Genomic DNA, 25,614 nt, shown 5'->3' on the forward strand with positions numbered 1-25,614 from the left:
ATCCATATTATCATCTTCATGTGCAAGAGGACACATTTTGAAAAGCATACTTCTTGAGGCCAGGTCTTATTTTTATGAATGCACACATGCCTCTGGTATCACAAAAGTGAAATTGAATTTTACAATTTTCTGTTGGTTTCAAACAACAGAAGAAAAGCCAGTATATGAGGACATTCCACTCCATCCTGGGCTAGACACAGCTATTAGATTTCTGCCTGAATAAAAAGAAGTCTATTAAAACTCTGGAAAGGCTGGAATCCCAGTTCATGTAGGAGCTCATCACACTTAGCATTCACTTTTTGCTTGAGGAAACCAAAGACCCTAGAAGGAGTCAAAAGTCACCCCAAGGGTCAACAAACATTTAGGGCTCTGCTAGTTTAACCATACTGTAATAGGCAATGATCCTAATGAGACTTGAAAGTGATAGGCTTTGAATTAGCTATTATTAGTTAGAAGAGTGGTCTTAGGGTTGGAGTGAAGGATGTCCAGAAAGAAATTCTAGAAGCTCAGACAGCAAGTCAAGCCTAATCTAGTCCCTGGGTTAGGGACTGCACTGGAAATTATTCCTTGTATTTTAAACCCCTCAAACCTCACTTGCATCTCACACTGGGATGAAATAAACACTTTGCAGCTTCATGCAGCTTAGCATTAGATTCATCACTCACCACTATCCTTTTTGCAGACACTTTCTATGTCATCCAAAAGTGATGTTTGGAAAAGTAAATCATCTTGCTTTGCGGTTTTATGCAGCTCAAAGCCTTTAAACAGCTAACCATCCTCTTGTGACCCTCCAATTCCTGCACCCCCACGAGCTGCAATTGTTTCCTGAACTGAGGAATCCTTCCTGACCGTGGAGATACTTGTTATGGTCACTAGGTGGAGCAATAAATGCATCATTTGAAAGCTGCTCGGAGGGCAGGAAGTAAGCTGGAAGAAACCTGGAACTTTTGCAAGTCTATCCCCTGACTAAACTGTGATCATGAAAAAGCAGTGGGATAATTCCCTCCTGAGTATTTAAGGATTTTCTATTATATTCAAAGCTCATCACTACTTTTTACCATTTTAATAGCTGATGCATGTCCAAAAAAACTTGCAAAGAAATAGGATAGTTCTAAGTAAAATACGAAAACATGAAGAATGCACTGACAAAGTATCATAAGGTACCTAATTTTTAAGGAAAAAAAAAAAACCTTCTAATCTTATGAATATGTTTTTTTTAATAACAGTTGTGACCCAAGCATGGTATAGGTATTTTCCCTGCAATGGTACAGGGCCTACTGTAATGCACTGGATAAAAGCCTTAAGACTGTAAATACTACCATTACAGTACATGGGTGTCTTACTTCAATAAAAGTCCTATTTGTTTCTTATGTACTCATTTATCTGTCTTTAGCTATGTCTGGATGTTTCTTTGTTAAAATCACGGTAGCATATCTCAACTGGAGCACACTGTGTGAGCCAGCACAGACAGGACACAGGTACAACCACTGAACCACAGATGAAATGCAAAGAGTACATTTATTTTTGTTACCTCACCAACCAGGGGATCCCTAAAGCAGCACCCGGGCAGAGGCACACAAGCAGGGATGCAGGCACTGCTGAGCTCAGTCCATGCTAGAGGACCGCCGACCCTGCTGTTTTGCTGCTGTATGTCTAAAAATTCCCTTAACTCTTTTGGGGTGTAAATACATGTGATCTGTACTCCCCCAACCCCTTGTTCCTGCTGCCCCCCCATTTTTATAAGGGGTTGTGCTTCTACCACCTCCCAGCCTTCTAAATCCGACTTAAACTCAACCTTGGAGTCCGAAGATTCACTCTAGATATTTCCATCCCATTCCTTGGGATCCCACAAAAGTTTTGTGGTGAGAGCACAAACTTGAGAAACTGAAACCTTACTTTTTCCATATCTGTCCCTTCATTTATTAGTGATACATGCTACCAACCACTCCACAGTACCTTGCAGCCCATGGCACCACTCTGCTTGAGTAGTGATTACTTCTTGTGTGATCACCTTTGCATCTTATAAAGTCCCGACTTCCCTTTCCAACTCTCTCATTTTACTCCATAATGCTACAACTTCACAATCAAGAGCTCTAAGACTGGTGACTAATAACCGTCCCAATCTACCTGCTACCTTGCGAGAAGACTTTGATACCACTTTCCATGGCAATCCACACATAGCCATTTCAATTGTCTGGGTGGTAACGACCAGCCCATCATCTATTTTAGGCCAGGCTTCTGGCGGAGCCAATGTAGCCAGAAAAGTGGCCATGGGGATCCAGCACTCAGTATTGGGCCATTCCGGAATACGGGGAGTCACCGTCATGGTCTCCCCAGTCCCTGATTTCTTTGCCATTCATGGCATAGCTGTTCCTGGATCCTGCCGACTACACTGAATGTGTGAGTCAGCACAGACAGGACACAGGAACAACCGCAAAACCATGGATGAAATGCAGAGAGTAAATTTAGTTTCATTACCTTGCCAACCAGGGGATCCTCTAGCATGGACCAAGCTCAGTGGTACTTGCATCCCCCCTTGTGTGCTTCTACCTAGGTGCTGCTTTGGGGATCCCCCAGTTGGTGAGGTTAACGAAAATAAATTTACTCTTTGCATTTCGTCTGTGGTTTTGTGGTTGTTCCTGCATCCTGTCTGTGCTGACACACACGTTCACTATGGTTCTGCAGAATTAAAGTAACATCATGAATTGTCTATGTGTTAGCCAAGTTATTTGTGGCTTTCAGGCACAGTTCATGAATGTCAGATTGGTATAATCAGAAATCTATGACTGTGCAATACATTCCAGAAAATGGCAGTCTTACATAATTACAAATACATTAATTTCTACATTATGAGGACATTTGCAAGGTTTTTTTTCTACTTTGGCAAAAAGTAATCAAACAAAACCAGAAACAGGTATCTCTGTTTATTGCTTCTGCTGGATATGACTTATTTATTGGCCAGAAGTACAAATCCTCCATTACATGTGTCTGCGTCAATTTCTCAGCTTATTTCAATATCTACTATGCAGAGCAGGACAACAAAATTGTAATGCATAACACCTCTAATCAGTGCTGGAAGGATGGGACATGAAGGCCCCTTAGAAATAAACTCACCTGGGGATATCGGCATAGCAGTGCCGTATAAGACAGCAGCTCCACATTGTCTCTTGCAGTTAGATGCCCCCACCAGCTCTGCTGCTCCCCTTGGCACCACTGAGGAGTGAGGATGCCCACTTTGGAGGGCATTTACAGATATTCCTCAGCAGCAGAAGTGTGCAGAGATATGCTCTATCTTAATTGTGGCTCAGCTTCCAATACGCACCATCAGCCTGATCATTTTGGTATGAATAGTAAAACTATCACGCATTTGTGTGCAATACAAAATAGGGTCTTAAACCAGTTATACTGAGCAGAGACTGTCTTCCCTGTGCATCACCAGCTCTCCACCCCAGCCACACTGCAGTTTCCCTGCTTGGCACTGTCGAATGAAATGAGCTTTTTCAGGGAAAATGGACAGGGGATGAGTCAGATGGCTGAAGTTACCGTGCCCTCTGTTACCTTTTCTTCCCCTCATTGCAGGCTTTCTGTCTTTGTCTCTGGCAGCTCTGTCCCTTCCCTTTCCCTGATGACTGCACTGTGAGCTGATCTCCCTAGCCACCGACAGAGCTGGACTGTGGGGGTCAAAGAGTCAACTGCATGAGCATTTTCCTTTTGCTGCTGCTGTTGAGGAAGAAAATCACTCTTCAACAAGGTCAGTGTTGGGGGAAGAGACCCATTTCTAGGAGAGCTGGGATAACGGTCCTGTCTTCTTATGCCTCCAGTGGGCAGCACCTGGAAGGGCTCCTCCTGGCCCACCTGATGGCCCCATTAGTGCCACAAACTCTTTGCATGTCCCGTCCACTCTCGGGAGGGTAGGTGAGGGGAAAAACATCAGGTTTTTGCCTTCAGCTTTCAGTGTCTCTTGCAGAAGGAACTCCTCTGTGCCCGCAGTGGCGGTGCAGCTCCCACACCCCAGTGCAGATGGGAAGTCGGGACCCAGCAAACCCAGTCCCAGCTCTTGCCTTGGCACAGACCTCCTCCCTCACCCTCATCAGCTTCAGCTGCAGACCCATGTCGGGACAGAGGCAGTCTGGCTGGGTCCACAGGGGAGTACCGTAACACCCCCACAAAGGCAGATTAATTCCGTACTTTTCTTTCAGTCTGCGGGCCGCTGGCTGCCCTGCTTCTCTGTCACAAGCACAGCTCACGGAGGTGCTGGATCCCTTCGCTGGTGATCATTTCCCTGCAGCCTTACAGGGACTCCTACCTCCCTCCTATCTCAGATAAGGGAACTCTCTTCTGCAAGGAAAAGCTGCTACTTGCCGTATCCCCAAATATTCAAGAAATGGCTCTGGTCTGAATTTTCATCTGGCTCTGTTTTGTGGTTGGTTTTTTGGTTTGGTTTTTTTTTACAGTTTAATTGCAATTCACTTTGGGCATACTTAATTTCAAATAGTGATATTTAGCCCTCTCAAGGAAGGAGCCACCTCACTGGAGAGAGACAAATTATTCTGGTCCTTCCTCACTAAATGCTAGTTACATATTTTCAGCAGTTTCCATAAATGTCCTAATGGTTTTGCACATCTTCTACCACAGGGGACTGCTAGGGAGCTTTCTTATGGGATTGCTTACCTTTAGCAGAATCATTAGCATATAATTTTACTCAAGGCCCTTGGCAAAACAGAGAAAAATAGTATTACATTTGTGTTTGACTTTCACTACATTACAGAATGAGGTCCATTATATGCAAACTTAGGGCTGGAACTCCTAAAAGTTCTCTAAACTCTAAATAGGTCTAACATGTGTCTGTCTCTCACCTGCCCTAAGTGATATTAAATCTTAGATTTATTCAGTGTACAGTGTCAGTCAGTCAAGAAACATCTCCCAGCAACGTTATTAATATGAAGCTGAGCTAATACACTGAAACTCACTATGCTATGTTCTGTTCTAATGTTTATGTTCTCTCTACTCTGCTTGCTGCCCAGCATCTCTTCCAGCCATTCTTGTTATTGCCATAAACATGTTTTGGAAAACACAAATTTAGTAAGACTGCAAGGTGTATGAAAGCCTTGTGGAATGCTCTGCCCCACACAATGTGATCCTTCCCTGCCGCTTGATTTCGCTCAGCTCTGAACGCTAGTGTCCAAGCTAACTCAAATACCCAACTTCAATGCATCAAAGCCTGCCTCGGGGCTTTCTTCTCTTTACTTCAGCTTTATTTATTTCTTCTCTTAAAGGTAGTGCAGGTCACCAGCTACCCAATTCCTGTTAACACTGAATTTCTGCTATCATCTATGTAATTCCAGTTGCCCAAACTCAAATTTCCCTTTCTTCCAGGCAGCTCACTGCTTCTCCGAATCCTTCCCTACCTTGGCTCTAGGCTAGTCCTTAAACTGGGAGCTGGGTGGTCCTCCTCAGTCAGCATACAGGGCTAATTCTTCTCAAAAAGTAACTCTGATGTGCTAAATCTTAGTCCTTCCTCACACTTTGAACATTAAAAAAGAAAGATAATGCTTTTCTTTTCTTCTCTCTCTTTTTTTTTTTTTTTTTTTTTTTTTTTTTTTTTTTTTTTTGTTAAAGTGTGGCATTTTGTAAATTCCTGTAACTAAAACCAGATCTTGGATGGATTCTGTTTTCATGCCTCTAAGTGCTATTTTATTTCAAGTAAATATAGGACTGCTCACAGCTAGTTCATTAAAGTTCCTGAGAAGTGCAAATCAAAAGCTGATGCATTAGTAACTTCCATTTCCCAGATAGACCAAAAGTTTCAATGTAGGCAACAATATCACGTGAGACAGAAATACTTCACTAAGAGCATATTTTGTTTCCTTGTTTATAAATTGCAAGAAGAATAGAAATATGTTTATAAAACATGTATGATGATACACTACAGTTTTCATAGGCTGCTTGACAGCAAAAAAAGAAAATTGGTCAGTCCTTCATTCCCTAGGAAAGAGATACTGTTCTTGGAGGTTCCACAGAATAAATTCTGTGCATTAAAATTCCTGCCTTTGACAAGGTTATGGATGCTGCTCCTTCTTTTGTAACAGGTCACTTCATTTATCATTAGACAGTGCAGAAGAATAGAAGTAGTTCCCTTTTTTTCCTTTGTTTCTCAGATTTCAAGAAGGCAAGCAGTCCCAGGAACAAAACCTCTGCTCCTTCCCCTCCCACCTGCTTATCCTTTATTTTAATCTAGTTCCTTCCCCTTGGTTCTCTCCTCTTTGCTTCTAAGCCTTTAATTCACTTGCTGTTTTCTGACTCTAGACAATAGTAATTCAGGCCTCACACACTCTGAAAAACACCTTTCTTATTAATTTGCCTTTGTGTTAATCAATTACACAGTTTCTTTCATTCAATTCAGGCAAGAGGAGAACGGAAAGCTACTCTTACCGCCTCGGACTTCCAGGCTCTTTCTTTTGCCCTTCCTGGTCCTGGGTTCTGTGTTACAGCAGGAAATGCAGGTGCGCTAGAGCTGCGAGCCCTGTCCAGCATTCAGCCTTAAAAACACATAAGGCACAAGACACCTCTAAGCCTTGAATGCCGTAGTATTAAATATCCTACTTTAGCCACCTCTGATGCCATAGTATTAAATATCTTACTTTAAGTCACAACCCTGTGCACAATCCAGAGTAAGTAACACTAAAATCATCAGACATCTTATTAAAGAGAGAATGGTAAGTTATACAGTTGTGCCGCTTAAGCCCTTTGCCAAAATGTCCTCATAATTAGGTCCAACAGCTGAAAAGGAGGACTGCTCAGTAAACAAAATGCCTGGGACTGGCCCCATGGTGAAGAAACACTTTTAAAGCACTAAATGCTATTGGGGATGACTTCCCACTAATGCGTTTATTTTTGGTGCTGCTTGTGATTCTTCAGTTTTCTGAGGAAACTCTGGTAAATACCTGACACAGGTCAGTAACCTTTTAAAAAGTGACTGGAAAGAGAAGAGAGGCTGCTCACTTAAAAGTGTTTTTAGGAGACATTCCCAAATATAAATGAGCTGTATTATCCCCTTCCTTTGTGTCTTATGTCCTTCCCTACCCTGCAAAAGATGCTCCTTCAATTTCCATTTCTCCCTTTCGTGTTTTGATGTCTAATTTCTGATGTCTAATTTTATAACTTATAGCTGGTAAATATTGGTTGGGTCATTTAAAAAAAAATCCACCTCCTTCTTGATTCACTGGTGTCGTGGTTTAACTCCAGCCAGCAACTAAGCACTACGCAGCTGCTCACTCACTTTCCCCTCACCCAGTGGGATGGGGGAGAGAATCGGCGAAAAAAAAAGTAAAACTCATGGGTTGAAGTAAAGACAGTTTAATAGGACAGAAAGGAAGAAAATAATAATGGTAATAATAATAATAATAATAATAAAATGACAATAATAATAATACTTAAATAATTGGAATATACAAAACAAGTGATGCACAATGCAATTGCTCACCACTTACTGACCAATGCCCAGTTAGTTCCCAAGCAGCGATCCCCCCAGGCCCACTCCCCCCAGTTTATACACTAGATGTGATGTCACATGGTATGGAATATTCCCTTGGCCAGTTTGGGTCAGCTGTCCTGGCTGTGTCCCCTCCCGAATTCTTGTGCCCCTCCAGCCATCTTGCTGGCGGGGCATGAGAAGCTGAAAAATCCTTGACTTCAGACTAAACACTACTTAGCCACAACTGAAAACATCAGTGTGTTATCAACATTCTTCTCATACTGAACCCAAAACATAACACTATACCAGCTACTAAGAAGACAATTAACTCTATCCCAGCCGAAACCAGAACAACTGGAAATAATGAAACTTCAGCATTTTTATCTGTAATTTTACTAGTTTGTAAAAATTTTTCATACTGAATTGGTCAAAATTGCTTATGGTTTTAATGTGTTTGCTTCAATGTGGAGTCTTTGAAATGTTTTTTTTGAGTAACATTAAGGAAATGCATGAATAAAAATAATTTCAGCTGAAAAATGAAAAGTTTTAGTTGAAATAATATCAAAATGTTCCAACTTACATATTTCAGAAGAAAAATACATTTTTCTGATACAAAAAAAAAAAAAAAAATTAGCAGTAGTAAGAAAAACATTGTCAACCAGGATGCTAAAATACTGCCTAAAACTTAACAATTGTGGGTTGGTGATTTATTGTACTTAATTTCTTCTGTGTTTTTCTTCCAGAAGCAGTCCTTGTCATATTTTATGTCTAATGTGAAAGAAAAAAAAGTTCATTTAAAAAAAGCCCACCACAGTAGTCTGCAAGTCACAACAGCTTCCAAGTTTCCTTCCAAGACCTCCCTTTTAGTGATGTCCATAGTTCCACAGGAGTAATCAATAAAATTTATGAAAGGGCTTTAACAGCTGGATTATTTATTGTAAATAATTTATTTACTACATTTAGCTTTCTTCCCTGATAGTAAAAAAGCATGACTTACTTCTGGATTTTACAAATTAGTTTGCTATGTGCAATTGTTTGCTTTTTTGCATGAATGAAAGATAGCTTTCCAGAATGTTCAGGTTTTGCACCAAAAAGTTTATTTATTCCTGATAATATTTATGTATATTTTTCTGAAAGCTTTCTTCTACTGTCTGTGCTCATTTCTTAGCTTTGATGACTTTCAAATCAGGCCAGTACTCATTTGTTCCCACTAGAAAGTTATTTTATTATGTGAATATGACCATCCTATGTTCAGCTTGTTACCTAGGTATAAAAAGAAAGCGATCATTGTATTGATCACACTTTGCAACATGGCATATTAAGAATCACTTAAGACAAGTTACTATGCCATTTAACTTGTAAGTATAGGGCAGGTATGAATAATATGTCATCAATGGCTTTACAGATTTACTTGTAGAACATGTTATATAGAGTTACAAACAGCTTGTTGTTATTAGAAGCTAAATCCTAGAGCTGGAATCTGTACAATACAATCCCTTATATGTACATTAGTGCAGATCTATAACTGTATGCACAATCTGTTATCATAAAGTGTGTAGCACTTCATCTTTTAGACATACATCAATCTTAATCAACCTACACTTTATTCAGCCTTCTCAATCACAGTGAGTATTCCACTGAGTAAAAGAGAAAAGGAAGAAGGAACTATTATTCCATCATTTGTCATGTTTGTTACTGCAGAATTTTTATGTCCCTGATTCTTTGTGTATTTCTGATTGACCAGTGAAAACACAGGAACTAGTAAGCTGTTATAGAAAGGGTGACTATTAATATATTAAGTACCTTTGACATTATCTTAAATATGTTTATTCTCTGAGAGTTCTCCCTGTGGCCAGCAGGATTAATACTGTTTTGATGATATAGGTTTGATTTTCAGAATTATGTATTTCCTAAGGATGGAATAGCATTAGATATGAGCTGTCTGCTGATAAAGGTCAAGTTGTATGTATTGTTTTCAAACAATGATAGCTAGAGAGAGGGAATTTATTTTTTTTTCTTTAAAAATAAGAATGTAACATACAAGGAAAATAATGTATTGTTTGTATTTGCCACATTAGGAAAATTGAGCTTCCAGTTGCAAAACATAAATCTGAGAAGAAATTTATGGACAAAACAATTTTCTATTTTTTTTTTTTTTCCAGAACCAGAGATCATATATAGTCACACACACAAGTAACATGGGTATTTCATAGGGCAGAAAAATATTCCCACCTATGGTTTAGAAGCTTTAATTACTTCATAAGCTGAGGAAGATTTCAGGACAACAAAGGATGCTGGTGCTGATTCTCCAGTCCTGGAAGGAAGGGACAGTGACAGACCTAGTTACTTGCACTCTGTAACAAGCTATCAAGACAAAGGAGCTGAATTAACACTTTAAGTCCTATCCATTCTGAAGGTGGAGGACAGAGAAACAGTTCGGTCTGGAGGAGAGCTGGAGAAGTTCTCAGATATGTGTAGCCTTCTAAAGAAGTGAGACATCTACCACCACAGTGTGGGAGTGAGTGTGACCGTTGTCCTCCATGTTCCCTTTCCCCCAAATAAGTGCTGACTCTGTTGACCTGCTTCAAGCAAACTCTGCGGATGATTGTCAGCCTCACCGTCCCATAAGCTCTGTGTAAAAAGCAAACCAGGAATCGGGAAGAGACTTTACAAATGCTCCCAGCAAGACAGCATCAGGAGCCAACTCTTTATTAGACTCTAGAGAATACACAGACACACAGACACAGACACAGACACAGACACACACACACACAGAGCCCTTCTGGACCTCCCAGTGGTGGAGAGAAGTCCAGTAGCTGCTCAGTCTCTCTGACACAATGGCATCACGCAGAAGACAAAACTGCACAAGGAAAGAAGCCTCCTTAGTTCTGGTCGATCTGAGTCTCTTCGATCTTCACCCAGCCTGCCATGGGCGGGGACTAAAGCTGTCTATCCCAGGGGTCACCCCTTGTGTGTCTAGGGTCAAACACAGCAAATGTGGACACAACCATGAGAAAGAGCGCAGCAGTCAGAGATGAAGAAGAAACTCATGGATCAGCAACCCAGAGGTTTGTTAGGACCAAAGACAGCTCCAGAACATCTGCAGCAGGAAAACACTATTAAAATTAAAGTCAGTCACTCGGAGTGCAATGGATACAGCTGTTCTTGGCACCACAGTTTGCCCAAGATAAGAAACTCCTGTGCAACACTGAGCCTGGGAGAAAGACATACTTTGACTCTGATGACACTCACATGTGAATATACTTTTACTAGTTTCGGAGGTTTTTCTAACAATGGGATAGGGGGATGCTAGGAGGAAATGTGGGCTCTTACACAGTGTTTTCCAGGTAATCTGGAACTGATGAGTTTCACGCTGCTGGAGATTGAGTAGAAATTGCCTGACTGTCCGAGGAGAATCAGGAAAGCGTGCATCATGGGCAATAGCAGCAACAGCTTCAAAGACAAAAACAACTGAATCAGCCCTTTACTGCAGACAATAGTTATTCCATTTTCTATGGGTTAAAGGAACATTATAACAGTTTTGACCCTTTTGAAAGTTAAGCCCTTTTGATACTTTAGAAGGCTTTTTTACTAGAAAATAAAACAGCTGCTAAAGGTTGTCTCACCACCTCATCTTGCAAAGTGAAACCTGGGACCTCAAGACATTTAAAAGGGCTGGACATTAACTCCTATAAAAATTAAGTGATCAGTAATATATGTGTACAGCAGATTTCATTCCTACTAGTCTTTAACTGCACACTGAGACACAAGACTCTGGAGATAATCATAAAAATTATATAGTCTTTTTTTTTTTCCTTTTTTCTCCTGGAGTATTTAATTGCTGTGGTAGCTTATCTTAGGCCTTTACTGACAGGCTTTCCTCTTTCAGTCTTCTGGAAGGTTCTAGATCTGTAAATAAAATTAGTTGCTTTGGTCTTATATAGTCATATACTTCTTCGTTCTTGTGAGAAAATGAAAGGCTTTCATGGGTAGCTTAACACTTCATTTACTTTTACTTGCAGTGCTTAGTGTGCCATTTAGAGATGTCTAGGTACTTGTTAATTCTGATCTTTAAACTACCTGCTGTTAAGGGCAACAGCTGCTTCACCAGAGAGTTGAGACCCTCAGGCTTTTTTCAGTTTTCCCCAACTCAGTATAACTAGTTATAGCTCTCTTTTTAGATTTTTACACTTCATCAAATGTTCTTATATTTCAATTTTAACATTCCCCAGATATAAAGGAGATAGAAAGCGAGTTAAGAATGGTGACAGACCTTTAAAAGGAGATGTCACAAGCACTACTTCTACTGAGGAAATCGTATAATTGCGGAGCCAGGGAGTTCAGAGGGTGAATCGGTAGCTGTAACGAGGCAGAAGTGGCGTTTAGTGGCTGCAGCAGATGGTAGCTGGTGAAGAGGATGTGTGACATGGTGAGAAGGGAAAAGCAGAGGAGGATGAAGAAGCTGTGGGATGGGTCTGAGGAGCTGCCTGAAGTCAGGCTGTGTTGGAGAGTGGTCTGTGATGTGCATATTTATAACGAGTAGGGACTGGGGACCACTGAGTTTATTCTCATTAATCAACTCGGAGGTGGAAGAAGACTGTTGAAACTGAAGAGAGTAACTGGAGGGTGCATTTGGGAAGCATGAGTGGGATTGTGGGGACTAGTGCTTCCTGGAAACCTGGATCTTTCAAAACACTAGTGGTGTTAAGTGAGACATGGAGTTAGCGCTCTGCTTATGAAAGAAAACTACTCTATTGATTAAATTAGCTGCCCAGTCCCAGCTATTTTCTGGATTATATAGGTGAAACTAGGAAGGGCTGCCAAAATAACCTGGAACAGTGCACATTTTTTAATCTCAGTAGCCTTGAGTAAACAGCATTTGTTCACTGAATCCTTTTAGGCTGATATCTCATTTCTTGGGGTGCCCTCATAATGAAAAGGTCACCCAGGGATTTCTCTTATTGCTCAGGATGGGAACTGTGTAATATTGTAATGTATGTAGCCAGGGGCTGCATGCATTATATCCCCCTTTTTTCCCTCAGAATGAGAAAGCATGAAATAAAATGGCAGGAACTTTCACTTAGATAGTGGAATCCTAGAGATGAAGGAGAAATAACTAGAAAAATTGGGAAACTGACTGTTATTGAAGAATACCACTTAATGTGGTGGTCAACTGAAATAAAGGGAGAGGCTGGGGGATGACGGGATTGAGAGCAGCCCTGCAGAGAAGGACTTGGGGGTACCAGTGGGTGAAAAGCCAGGCATGAGCTGGCAATGTGCACTTGCAGCCCAGAAGCCTATCATATCCTGAGCTGCATCAAAAGCAGCGTGACCAGCAGGTCGAGGCAGGGGATTCTGCCCCTCTACTCCGCTCTGGTGAGACCCCACCTGGAGTGCTGCGTTCAGCTCTGGAGTCCTCAGTACAGGAAAGACATGGACCTGTGGGAGCAGGTCCAGAGGAGGGCCACAAAAATGATCAGAAGGATGGAACACCTCCCCTGTGAGGACAGGCTGAGACAGTTGGGGTTGTTCAGCCTGGAGAAGGGGAGGCTGCAGGGACACCTTATTGCGGCCTTTCAATACTTAAAGGGGGCTTATAAAAAGGATGGGGACAGACTTTTTAGTAGGTTACAAAATCTGTGCATTGAGACCTTGTCACTGAGAGCTTCCTAATATTAACTGTATTTAAGTGAGGTCTTACTTCCTGTAATACTCCAGCATTGTTGCTCATAAATTGCTCTGCCTGCTTTTCATGTCCTTAGTCAACAGCATATACTCTTCACTGTTACTGCTCCTTATTAGCTAGGGAATCAGCCAGTATTCCTAAAGTAAGAGAACAGTTCAATAATGCAAAGCTTTTGCATGTGAAATCTCCTGCTTTCTAATGAGGTAAAATGGTACTTGATTGCTGTCTTCTCAGGCAGAAATGCTTTAGCGTATAGGTTACACTAGGATACTACAGACTGGAAGGCCAGTCTGACTCCAGCATCTCACTGCAGGAGCCTTGGGTTCAGGAACAAGGACATCCCGAACACAGGACAGGAAGAATCAAGGTGTTTTGCTGACCTCCAGAAGAGCTGAGGGAGAACTGTAGGTCCTGCAAGCCAACAGTTCTTGGGGGACTAGCTTACTTAGAGCCTAACTCTGATTGCCGATGTCGATTCTCTTGGTTGCCAAAGCCAGCTGGCCTTTACCTGCTGATTCCTTAGCCATACATGGGAAATCCAGGCTGTATGTATCCCCTGATCATCAACACAGTAGATGGAGTCAGCTCTACCCTACCTTTGGGAACAGCTAATAAACAGGTTCTAACTGTACACTTGCTAGGTAGAAGTATGTTTGTTAGACATGAAGAATTAGCAGTTCTTGTGAAGGACTGGAATAAAATGACTGCCACAATTTTAATCAAAATACTTTAATGTTTTTACCTCCTAGAACGGCACTGGCTCAGTTGTGGGCAGGAGGCAACTGTCACCTGTTGAGTTACTAATGCAGGAGTCATTACAAGCACTTTTGTGCATTGTCTTCAGAGGATCCTCAGGGTCCCTTCAGTCCTGCTGCTCTTCTAAAATCATGCAATGGCTAAAACAACATCTAGAGTCTGTTTGGTTCTTGTAAGAGAATAATTCTTGCAAAAAGCAAGCACATTTGATTCTGCTTCCTTCTATAAAAAACAGTGGGAAAGTAGGCTGTCCCTGCCTTCCTCCACCCCTCAGCACAACTGCTGCAACAGCACAATGTTTTCAGCTTGTATCTTTACTTCATCACTTCAGAATGGTGTCCTCCAATAACAATAAAAAAGTGCAGCTAGCATCATCATGGGTCCTATGCTTGGAAGTACTTCAGGCTTTGGAAAACTTCAACATTAACAAACTTCGAGTTTCTCTTGTATGAAGCCCAACGAAGTACTGTCCTATGAGCAGGCATCCTTGACCTGTGAGCTCCTGACTGATCGTATTCCCTTTCTTAGGGGATGTGCTCAGTGAGTCACTGAGAATGAAAAGGGTATAGTGAATGAGAAGTAGTGAATAGTGTTCATGAGCTGGATTTCATAATAAATACAAAGAAAGTTTTAATTAAAATAAAATTCACTTCACATTGATCTATTATGCATATTTTGTGTAATAAAGATACATATTGAAATAATATGTCAGTATAAGTTAAAATAACATTTTATTCTGATACTTCTACATAAGTGCCCATAAAAGGAGGCACAAATACAATTCATTTTTTCACATAGTTACTGAATAATGTTTCCTCCTCATTTTGTACTTGGAATAGTAATTGTTTCTCTGACTAAACATCATTTCTTGCAGACTAACCTATAAATATTTGCCAGAAATGTGCTGAACTGTGTGCTAATGTGCTAAATATATTCACTTCTATGAAGGTAGGTCTGTCTATGCATATACTGTCAAGTGGAAGCATATGCTGCTGCCGCCACTTTTTCTTTGCACATGCATCCTCCTCCCTCCTCCCTAGCTATTGAGAAAGTTGGTCTTCAGCTGGAAAAGAGCCTTCCTTCAGGCTACTTGTCTCTGTAGTTGTGCTTCTTTCTCTTGCAACTCAGCCTTGACAGAGGACCGCAGCTAGGCGTGGAGATGACTGTTTCCTTGCATCTGATTCATGAGCTCCTGAGGTTTTCTTAGACTGAGCAAGCTCTGATGCTGCCTGGAACATCTTGATTCATGCTTTCTATTGGCTGGCCACAGAAATGGGTCTTAGTCACTTTTCCATCTCATGTTTTGCAACCAGAAGTGCCTTATTGGGAGAACTACTTCAGCTTTCACATGAGTAATTAAAAGGCTCAAGGCAGTACATTTTCAAGATGTCACAGGTGTTACATGGTGATAGCAAAATTGCTGAAAGAGTGGGTGACATTTTACTCTGAATGAAGCTACTTCCCTGGGATCTTTACTGCTTTTGAACAGTGAGACTCAAAAGAACGGTCAGAGGGCCTGACTGCTTGAATATTCAGCCTGCAGACTTCATGAACCTGAAAGCAATCAAGTCCTAAGCCTTGTGAAGTGTTGATTGATTCGAACTTCTATCAGAAGACATTAGCAAACCATCTTTATAAAAATTCAGACTTAGGAATTTGTCACCTTGCATAAGAAGAGCTCAACAGAAGTTGTTGACTCCAGCCAGATCCTTCAGAAATGAATAATGAGTTAAAATTTCTCTTTTGCTACTTACTAAGCCTTTAGGATTTCAGCCAGTCCTTTACAGGAAAATGAGTATTTATTCTTCTGTGCCCTGAAACCCTGTGGGGTTGGGAAGTGCTCAGCCTGGAAAATTAGAGGCTCCATAAATGCTTACATCCTCTGCATGAAGTTTAAAGATCTGGGAATGTAAGCCAGGTTCTCTCCAGGTGCATTCCTGGCACAGGACCTGCCCCAAAAATAGTAAAAACAGAATCACAGAATGGCTGAGGTTGGAAGGGACCTCTGGAGGTCGCCTGGTCTGACCCAATTCCTCAAGCAGGGCCAATTAGAACCAGTTGCCCAAGTCCACGTCCAGGCAGCTTTTGAGTATCTCCAAGGATGGAGACTCCGCCACCCCTCTGGGCAACCTGTGCAGTGCTTGGTCACCCTCACACTAAAAAAGTGTTCAGAGAGAACCTCCTGTGTTTCAGTTTGCACCCATTGCCTCTTGTCCTGTCAAAAACACCTCTCTGAGAACGTGGAAGGAGTGCACATAGACTGATACACCGTGTAAAATAACTTGGTTTTTTTCCTTAGCAGGACATAAGCTTTCTTTGGGGAAAAGCCTGATTGCATGCTGTTGCCTGCTAAAGGTTCTTGCTAATATTAGCCTTTAATGGACTGTGCAATGCTCTCTTCAGGGAACATCCCAGGTAAATCCTGTGTCTTACTTCCCTCTGCTGACAGCTGCCCAGGAGGTGGTCCTAAGCTGTGGATGGAAATGCCAGTAAAGTGGCAGGGGTGGGGTTAAGAATATCTATTTCAAAGCAGACACCTCTACAGAATTACAAAGATATATTGCTCTGTCAAGTCTTTACTTACTAGGTCTTACAATCTAGACTTTTTTACTGGGTTTGAAATGTCTTTAATTTCTTGAACATTAAGACAGTGTCTATCCCCCGTTTTCTCATGTTGCTCAAATTTCCCTCTGGATGTGAACAGCAGCATAATACATTCAAGGGAGATTATTTTGAGTGAAACTTCAAGATGTTTTTGGAAAGCATTTTCTCTCATAATGTGGACCAGAGATCTTTAAAAGATCCCAGGAGATGCCTAATTGTTTTAAAGAAATTTGATCTTGTACTAATCCATCCTGGTCCATCTTGTATAAAATGATGAATCTTCGAGAGCTTTAAACCCACCAACACAGACAAGGAAACTCACCAGGAAAGATGGTAGCATTCTTATTTTTTTGAATACATGTAGGTACTGGCTCAGACTTTGTTCAGCTGAAATAGCTCAAGAATTGGGAAAGAACTGTCATGATGTAAAAACATTCTGCTAGGAAACATTTCTCATGGTACCTACTTATTGAGGCAGTTGTCTCCTCAGAAGGTAATGCCTTCAGATATAATTTTAGTATTCCAGGTTAAACAGCTCTTGTTATCTTCATTCACTGCTCAAGAGGTTGTGATCTTAGTTCTTAAGACAATTGAATTATGCTAGAATAAAAGCAGCAAATTGCATTCACATAGGAATACGAAGAGTGTAGTAACTTGAGATTGCACATAGGAACTGAATTGCTCTTTAACATTCATTTCATTTTCATTGTTGTTTTGAAATCCATCTGTACTGAATCTCTCCTGTGGAGACAGGTTGAATGAAACTGGCATTTTGCAATACTACAGTTATGGTACCATCTTATTCTCTTCTCTGAAATAAACCATTCTTCAGGATGAAGATGAAGCTACATTTTTTCCTCACTGATTCTTATTCTGTTTCAAGTAAAAGAAATTTAAAACTATCTTTACATTCTGATTTTCTGAAACAGAAAAGATATGAAAATGCTAGTGTAATCTATAAACTTTATAGAGTAGGATTAGACTTTCACAAGAGAAACAGAAATGCAGGCCTGTATTGCTTGCTTGAAAGGGCACAGCATCCAGTGAGAGGGTATAGCAATTAAATATTAGAATAAAAATTGAGATTTTTTCAGAAGGAGATATGGAAGGGAATAACATTTTAAAGATGTGCTTTTACTCTGTAGAAAGAGAGAGGGAGGAGTGTACTGCAGAGAAAAATGAAAAATGGGCTATTGCCCTTTCTTTCTTTTTGTAAAAGCTGTTGGTGTATGTAAATTGTCAAGCTATTGGCATTAGATTCAACAGTGAACATTGATTTCTCCAAGGCATAAATTAGCATGGCTCTTGTCCTGGACAAAATAGCTTCATAGATTCTGTTCTCTCTCTATATGGTTGTGCATGTTGTCTCAAAATGTGATATGCTTTTTGAGGTTTGGGGCAGGACAGTGAGTAGGAGCAATGTTGTTTAAATCAGAATTCACTACCATGTGGATAGAAGTTGACTCTGGGTATAGTGTGACTAGCTTCAGAGGAAAAGCAGTTAAACATACTGGACCTGGAGGCTATTTCCCAGGCTAGATGCAGCTCCTAAGCACCATGCTTGAGTGTTAAATCCTCAGGGTGGTCCTGATCTGCGTCCTTGCACCTCGAGTGAGGTTGGGGATTTCTGATCTGGCACTTCTTGTTTCATGAAACTAATTCTCAAGGAGTCAGTTACACACAAGTAAAACTCCTCTAAGAACAGGAAAAAAATGAAGCTAAGGAGGGTGAAAACAAGGTCTTTTGAAGTTAGTTCAGTCTCCCCGTGCCCAAGGAAAGTTGTTCAACAGAATCCCTGTTCAGGCTCAGGTCTGCCAGCCTCCCACCTCTCTGGAGGGTTATGATAACTGGCTGCAGTTTCCTTTGGTGAACAAGGTTTTTTTCATTATTTTCCACTTAAGAATTTTTTCTTCAAAATATATCTGTCCTGTGAAATATCCGTGCATATCCGTGAAACACCTGTGATAAATATTATCGTGTTTTAAAAACTAAGCAGTAGCCGTTGCTGTTGAAGATAACATGGTGTATATATACCTGGAATCTGAACATTTCTGTGCACGCCCTTTCCTTAGTGCAAGTATCTTCCTCCCTCAAATCTATGGAGTTTCCCTCTTCAGTATATCTTGTTAATTAAAGTTAATATTCCTTCTTTTATAAGTAAGGAGAAATGATGGAGTGCAGAAAACTCCGTCTCTGCAACTCGACCCCTGAGCTTGGCTGTGAAGATCTCTAGCATACAGTTAAATACAGTGTCATATCACTTCATCTAATTTTATCCTGTGTCAACAAGGAGCTACTCCCTGCTTTGTAGTGGGGTATCTGAGCTGAAACTCCACCCATGGTACCTTTCAGTTTAAAAGCTTCTTTGCAAATGATCATCTCCCTACCTCTACTTCTGGGAATTTCTTTTTTTCTGAGCAATTTGCAGAAAATTTTTCTGCCATGTCTAATGCTACTTACAGTGAAGCATACAGTTCTGCAGAGCAAAAAACTTTCTGTGCTTCAAGCTGCAGCTCAACCTGTGGCTCTTTTCCCCAAGTGCATTTTTTTAAGGTGTGGACTCTGCATGTTAAGATGTCCTCAAGAACATAAAAAATCAAGACAAACAGCCACATGTATACCAACTGCAATATGCAGGATTGAAAACAGTAAGCAATGGATAAAAGTGGTGAAATGATAAAATTGCTGCTATGAAAGTGAAAGGAAATGTAGCCTTGACTGTCTGTAACCATCACTCTTACTATTGCAGCATAATCATTGTTCTCGTTACTGCACAGAACTTAATCTCAAAGGCAGCAATGCAGACAGTACATGCATTGAACTTAGGAATGTAATACATGTGGCATTAAAGGTGGCCTATAACTGGGCTCATTTAAACAATTACTAGGTATGAAATGGATTGTTGTTCTGTCTTAGGTATAATGTTCAATTAATAGAGTTCTATTAACATTTAGGTTGGAGAACAAGACAGGACTCAAAAGTTAATTGACTATTTAGTAGGCTGTTGCATTTGAAGATCTGAAATGAACTTTCCTTCACACTTAATGAGCTAGAGCTTTTTAAGTTGGAAAAATATTTGTTATAGTCCTCCAGCTGTTAACATTATAAATGCCTAGGGACTCCTCTAGTTTAATTTGTTATGCTCTCATTTAAAGTTCACCACAATACATTTTAAATAGTAACATGTGAACCAGGGGGAAAAATTGATCACCTCTTACAGAAGATTCTTCAAAGACTGAACAAAACCATGCTGCAAGCCCTGACAAAGCTATAAAGTGGACATTAAGAGCAGACTATTGTTTACGTTGGGTGACAGGCCTCATGTCAGAGATAAACACCACAGTTTGGGGAAGGTTATTTATGCTCTACAGAACCCATCAAAATAGGAGTCTTCTTGCAATAGAGAACATACCTTTGGGATGCTGCAGTTTTTATTAGGTTGGAAGGGGCAAGGGAAAAAAAAAAGTCAATTTATTTCGGTTATAATTCTCAAATGTGTCCTTACTTCTGTTGCTCTCATAAAATAAAAATATCTGCAAAGTTTCTTTTTTCATTATCTTAACTTAGAAAATGTTGAATCAGGGTTTAAACCTTAGGGTAGCTAAAATAATGTGAAGCAGTTTGGGGAGGTATTGATTGTTGCCACTTAACCTTCAGTTCTTTCCATGCATCAGGAAATGATGTACAAGCACACCTCAAAAGTTCTCTTGCCTAGGAGAGGCATCTGTGACTGAAAGTTATTTCATATTTTTGGCTCTGCATAAAAAGTAGTGGCATAACTACAGAAATGATCAAAGTTGTCAAAACTCTTGTTCATCTCAATTTAAAAAGAGTCTTATGAATTCTCCTTCATAACTAGAAATTACAGAGCAGAATTTCTCAATATCATCAGGGGATTTACTTGATCACAAAGACCATAAAAAATGTATGGCTTTATCTAAATATTAATGTTGTAGTTCAACTTGCATGCTTACGGCAGTTGAGAAAACATCTAAATCTTTAAGGTTCTGTATCTTGTTTTATGCCTACATGTGCTTTTAAGGGAAAGACAAGCATTAGTCATGGTATACATTAAGGAAGAGTGACAGTGTTAATCTCTTGAGTAGAACTCCCAAGCCAAATAAGTCCAGGATTACTATAGGAGTGTTGATCCTATAACTGAGATCTTCTAGATCAAGGACTGCCATTGGTTCCAAAATTGTCATAGCCAAGGAAGGAAAGTAGTCTTCTGTGCACAGATGGAGAAAGTAGGGGGTTAGGCTGCTGCCAGAACAACTTGAGGCTTCAAGGACAAGCAGGTGATACTACTTCCTTATTGCTCCTGTAGCAGAGGGGCTCTGATTATTGAGAAAGTACTGGCTGCTACACTGGGAATATAAGGGAAATCCAGGGCTGGAGAGAGGAAAAGGCATCTGGGCAAGGGACTATATTGTCAGGTGTTGGGCAGTAAGGGTCCAAGTATGTCAAGCTTACAAATTCCCTTCCCAGAGGTCCTTGAGAGAGAGGCTGGGGACAGGGCTGAGAGCTTGCAAGGAGGTGAGGGAGGTTTCTAGATACATAAGCTGGAGATGCTGAGGGAGTGGAGTCAAATTATGAAAGCTGGAGAAGGGAGCATTGGGGTAAAACACGCTTTTGTGTTCAAAGAAAGTCTGTTGGTATCAGCGTGTGCAAGGAGCAGCACAGAGGTGATGTGGGCCGGGCAGCCACGCTTCTGTGAGATTTTTGGGAAGACTGCGATGACATGGAGGAGATTGGGGTAGCCTATTATCTTCAAAAAGCAGCTTCAGAGGAGAAAGCTGTAGACTGTAGTCCTGCTACAGCAACACCACCTCCTCCGGAGAAAGTCATAGGAACATATTGACTAAAAGGATAATCCATGTATTTGCTGTTTCTGTCAATAACACAGTAACACTGTGTATTCATCCGTGGGCCTGATAATGCTGTAAGCTTTCTAACTAACTAAGTTGGTATGTGCAGTGAAGAGACTTCATAACCCCTTTCCTTTGACTGCTGTTAGAACAGCAAAAATGGATGTGATTTTGGGGGGCTGGAGCATGGGTTCTTCAAGACACATTTCAATGCAGAAGGTCAGATATCTAATTTCATTAAACAAGACTTTTAAGTTACGGAGCATCTGTCTTGCAAGATATGCATTCCCTTTAAAATTACTGTGCTATGTAATGCTTTGCTTTAAGTTTTGTAACTTAGCATCATTAATTGCTTTGGAGGGAGTAGAACTCCAGCCTCCAAGTCTGCCTGAGGCTGATTTAATCAAGTGGCACTTCAAAACTCCAGGCAAAAGAAGTGATTCCGTTTCATAGCCAGTGCATTCCCATGAAATGTGCAGGTCATCGTCCAATTGTCATGCAGTACTGTCACTTGATTTGTAGAAGGAGAACCACATATACTCACCAGAAACAAAATTAGCAATAAACCTCAAAAGCAGCTGAGTACCAGCTTGTACTTTTTTTTGCGAGAAGATGGTGGCATAGGTTCGAGAGCCTGTTTTTAGAAAATAATAAATGATTGAGCTACTCATGCATAATGGAACCCCATTTTTCACCCATTGTCCTTGACAGAAAGAGTTCTGTTGCCTTTACTGGGTCGGAGGTCACAAGCCTAAAGCAAGAGATTCTTGTCTATATCAGCACAATTGATTCATTCAGAAGTAAGACTCTATATTATAGTACTTCAGTGTGAAGAGACTGAGACAGGTCATGTCATTGATTTTTTTTTTTTAATGGAGAAGTAATAACTGTAGGTCAATATATTTGGGCAATGGATGAGCTGACTTCTTACTGAAAGAAACTACTTAGGAATAAAAACCTGAGGCGGTTGATGAATAGGCAACCTATTTATTATTTCTGCAGGATAATATGGGCTCCCAGCAGCTGCATTAAATGTTCTGCTCTGTGGTGATTTGTCAGTGCTGTGACAATTGCTTAACTATTTAGGGATCATCAGATGTAATATATATTTCACCATTGTACACAATCTACATAAAAAAAGGAAATTGTGTTATTACAATGCATTGAGCATGTCCAATTTCAGACAAAACAAATTATTCTGAGCATACTTGCTTCCACTTGTAATGTATTTTTACAGCTACCACTGGGTATATACTGGAAGGTATCATTGAGAGAAAATGGAAGAAACTGTTCAGTTCTAACCAAATTCTCACATTTCAAACTGCCTGTTCCAAGAACAGAGGGAAGGCTTGTGAAATGTTGTTGAACTGAAAAAAAAAACCCAAACTTATCTTGCCAAGTTTCCTTAAATAAATAATAAACTGTAAATATATTCAGACATATACTGCTTGGCATAAACCCAAAGAAAACTGCAGCACGGAACAGATACAAGCCAAAACTATGAACAGATGCAGAACATAGCAGAAATCACAACTGATATCTAAAATGCAGATTGTCACAGATAAAATTTAGATAAGTTAGAGATTCTTTTTCAATGTCACATGGTACTTGGAGCTAATAGTATCCCTCATTGGTCTCTGAGAATCTGAAATATTAATGAAAACAAGTGTGCTACAGGTACTGTGGTAGTAGTGTAAATTCTGCAAATCCCATGGCATGTTAGCAGGAAGATGTAACCAGAAGAAATGATTATGATTGTCAAAATGTCATAATGGAGTTTAAAATTTATTGTCTGTAAGTGGAGGTACATCAGGCTTGAAAAGGTAAGGTTTGTTTGGACTGAGAGCTTAACAGCTCGATTACATAATATTTTCAGTATTAAAACATTGTTGCAGCTTTTTCTAAATGTATTCACATGGTAGGCTCTGGTCTGCAAGGGACAAAACCTCACCCCAAAAGATCTGTTCCTCAAGTATCTCAAATTTACTGAGACAGGGGGTCTTAATTGTTGTTTTTAACTTCCTGCCTGAACTCCTGAGATATGTGGCAGTCTGTCAAATGACTAAACAAATGCTACAGTTTGCCTCATGTTGTCACTGGAACATCCAAAAGAACTAGGAATTTCTAGAGCCTCATGGAATGGAGAAAAATCCTATGTTGATACCTCCTTGCTAAACACTTAGGTCTAGTGATCCTTCTGCCTGAGGTGAAACTCCCCTCCAAGGCTGGGGAACAAGAGTACGACTGAGAATTCACCCTATCATCCATTAGACATGGAAAGGTCCATCATCCTGTCCTTTGTATTCACCAGTTTCTGAGCAGAGGTGATAGAAATGAAGCCATACTTGGCTGTTTTCTTGTTTCTCACCAACAGCTTCAAAATAAAGCCTTTAAGACCAATTATTGACATTTTAAAAGTCTTACTGTTACTGTCTTTGGTAACTCGTCCTTCTCTTAAACTGTAGCTGTCCATACCATACTTCTAAAGGTTCAGGGTCGAAACCTGATTGCAAAGGAGTTTTGCAGTGAGGGAGGAGGTTATATCTCTGCACTGCAAGGGTTAACCTCTGAGGGGCTGAAAGGAGAAGATAGCTGTTTCTCATACACCCTGATAACTCTTCACAGGTAGTATCAAGTCCACTTTTGTGTAGGGCTGTGAAAGAAGGACATGTACCTTCTACAACTAGAAGACAGCAGTGCTGCGTGTGTTCATGGTTCTGCACTTTTGAAAAGACTGGGATTTTTCCCGTATGAGAAAGAATCATAAACTTCTGATAAATCAAGGCTAAATAGGGGCATAAGAGCCTAGTGGCTAGACTTGTCTCAAACTGGTATCTGAAGAAAAGCACCATGATATGATTAGACTGAGGCATGAATTGCTGTAAAAGGCATCCTTTGGCAAGTCATCAAAGCTGTTCCTCTGCTTTCTTTGCATTTCTAAGGATGTAGCTGTAATGATGAGGAATGGAGATTCTGAAGGCTCACTTTCCCCCTGCATATTCCTCTTGCAGCTCTGAAAGCTGGCAGTAAAATACTCTCTGTTAACATCTCACTCTTCATCAGTTCCACTAATGAACAGACTGTCTACTTCGCAAATAATGGCCACTTAAGAATCAATTGATTGTGCTTCATAGTGAAGCGTTGTGCTACTGCAAATTCTACCAGCCAGGAGATTTTTGGCAGCTCTAGTCTGCAAGTCTAGATATCTTTGCAGGTCTTTCTTGACAGTTCAGAGCACCTTAGTGAAAAGTAACAAGCTCTTAAGTAGTGTTTAAATGTCACACCTATGTAACAGGAAGATAGAAGCCCAGTGAAGCTGAATATACATCTGTCAGTTTACCACAAGAGATGTCTTCTGTTAAGATTTATCTTTGCTGTTAAGACCCAGCTCAGCTATAGACTACAATATTTCTTAACCACAAATTAACACAATGGGTTCAAATTCAGCTGAACCTGTGTGCTGATACATTTGAATACACCTTCTGTACAGCTGTAAGAACCTATTTTCTTGGTTTTAGTAGAATTAAAATCGGGTTACCATGTTTCATTTTGTGTACAAAATGTACATATCATTGTGTATGATAGGTAGATTTGAAAAAGCTCTTCCAAAATTATTTCATTGACAAAAGATGAATGCATAATAATCCTAACAAATCAATAAATGCTACACAGTTAATGTCCTGTAACTGTGAACCCCCACATCTTCAGTTCAAAAAGAGTTTGTATTAATACATGAAGCTAACCCATACAGAGAAGACAATGCGAAGACCATTAGATTAGTGACCTAGCATACCTAACATCAATTAAAGCACCTGTTAGTGTTGATTCTAATGAAAATATATCTTTGCGTGCTGAAGGATATGATAACAAGGAAAGTGATGAACCCTGTAGTTTAATATTAAATACCACTTTAGTTAAATGCTCAAGTGGCGGCAATAATGCAGAAGATAAGAGTTGGCAAAAGAAGATGAGCAATGGTGTATAGTGCAAACTAGATTAAACTATATTAAAGATTTATGGCTTTCATTAAATATTATTTCTCAAGGATAGAGGCACTCTGTCACGTGGTAACAGGGAAGCCAGTGACTTTCAGGACTCTGCTATAGGCTGTGCATGTGTCAACACCCACTGCACAAATGCTTTCTCTGAGTTCTTCCACTGGATGTACATCTCATAGATTAATCCAGGTAATCTGTATTGTAAACCCACAGATATTAATAAATCAG

The sequence above is a fragment of the Aquila chrysaetos genome, chromosome 18 (assembly GCF_900496995.4).
Source record: "Aquila chrysaetos chrysaetos chromosome 18, bAquChr1.4, whole genome shotgun sequence".
Lineage (NCBI taxonomy): Eukaryota > Metazoa > Chordata > Aves > Accipitriformes > Accipitridae > Aquila > Aquila chrysaetos.